The following is a 1,492-nucleotide window of genomic DNA, read 5'->3' as shown; positions in this document are numbered from 1 at the left end:
TACTACTACTACTACTAGTACTACTACTGCTGCTATTACTACTACTACTGCTACTACTACTGCTACTACTACTACTACTACTAGTACTACTACTACTACTACTACTAGTACTACTACTAGTACTACTACTACTGCAACTACCACTAGTAGTACTACTAGTACTACTACTTCTGCTACTACCACTAGTAGTACTACTAGTACTACTACTTCTGCTACTACCACTAGTAGTACTACTAGTACTACTACTACTGCTACTACTACTAGTAGTACTACAGTCAGTGAAGGAAATCCTTGTTATTTACACACATATGGGAATTCTGGGAAAGATTTATTTACTATCGTCAACTCCAGGTTTGTTGAGGCTCAACCTCAGGTCAATAATCACGATTAATGATTCGTGATTAATTGTTAATAAACTGTGTGACTAATCAGATCAAAATCATTAGATTTCCCGTTATCGTGTTAACCGTGCTAGCATGGACGTAGGAGGCGTTTTTCAAACCCACTGCTGCGTGTTTGTTTGTTTGTTTGTTTGTTTGTGTGTGTGAATAAATGATGACGCTCCAGGTCCAGACACTACACTGTACTGTATGTTCAGGCGCCGCCGTCGATAAATACTACAAATATTGCTCCCATTAAAAGTTTGTTACATCGGTACTTTGTGACGCGAAACGTATTTTTGTTTTCTCAAGCACAAAATGCTGCACGCGGCTCCTCCGCAGCTGGCAGTCCTTCAGGGGTTTGTGTTCCAATAAGCTGCCATCCTCAACTAACCCAGAGGAACAAGCATATTAATTACAGGTCAATGTTCTGCAGTGCAGCGCCAAAGCACTTTCTGCCTCTCTTCTGTGCATAAGAGCGCGGCGTTCTATCCTCTTTTTTTTTACCTCTTTTCCACCTCATCTGTCCGTCCACATGGCAGCGCTTTTTAAACTTTAATGGCCAAGTGTTCTCGTTTGATCATACTTGTAAATGGTTTTCATTTTAATGTTTAAAACATTGTCTCTCTTATACCATTAGACTGAGGGATGGATGGATGGGAGGAAACAGTCGGGCATAAATCTTGGATGAGGGATCTGCACTAATGTAAGACGATGCCAGGCTACATGTAAAGCAGTGTGTTTTCTGGGCACGCCGATTACAATAATGACAGCGCGGCGCAAAGTGCACGGGGAAAAGGCTCCCTTCATGTGTGGAAATAGACGGACAGATGCCTCGAGTGAGGAAACCTGGAGGTAGAAGCCTAATGGACACAAACATGCATAAATAACAGCAGCCAGCGCTGTGGGCAGAGCTTTTAATAAACCCGGCGTGTGTCTGTCTGCCCGGCCCTTCAACGTGTCCATCAGTGCTGGACCATAATGGGCCCAGCAGGCCCGTCTCACTCGCACTTCACCACATCTTCCTCCCGGTGCATGAGGAACAACCTGGAGGCTTGGTGCGATCTGATGAACTGACGGACAAACACACTGTCAGGGAGTCAGGGAGTCAG

General features: G+C 44.2%; 1 protein-coding gene across 2 annotated transcripts in view; it reads left to right on the top strand.

The window, feature by feature from the left end:
• The window catches only part of pou6f2 (POU class 6 homeobox 2), a 98,767-nt gene that overhangs the window by 47,060 nt on the left and 50,215 nt on the right, over positions 1-1,492 (top strand). The window lies entirely within an intron of this gene.

This window comes from Cynoglossus semilaevis, chromosome 3 (assembly GCF_000523025.1).
Source record: "Cynoglossus semilaevis isolate Cse_v1.0 chromosome 3, Cse_v1.0, whole genome shotgun sequence".
Lineage (NCBI taxonomy): Eukaryota > Metazoa > Chordata > Actinopteri > Pleuronectiformes > Cynoglossidae > Cynoglossus > Cynoglossus semilaevis.
The sequence above is the reverse complement of the archived record's forward strand: the minus strand, read 5'-3'. Positions and strand labels throughout refer to the sequence as shown.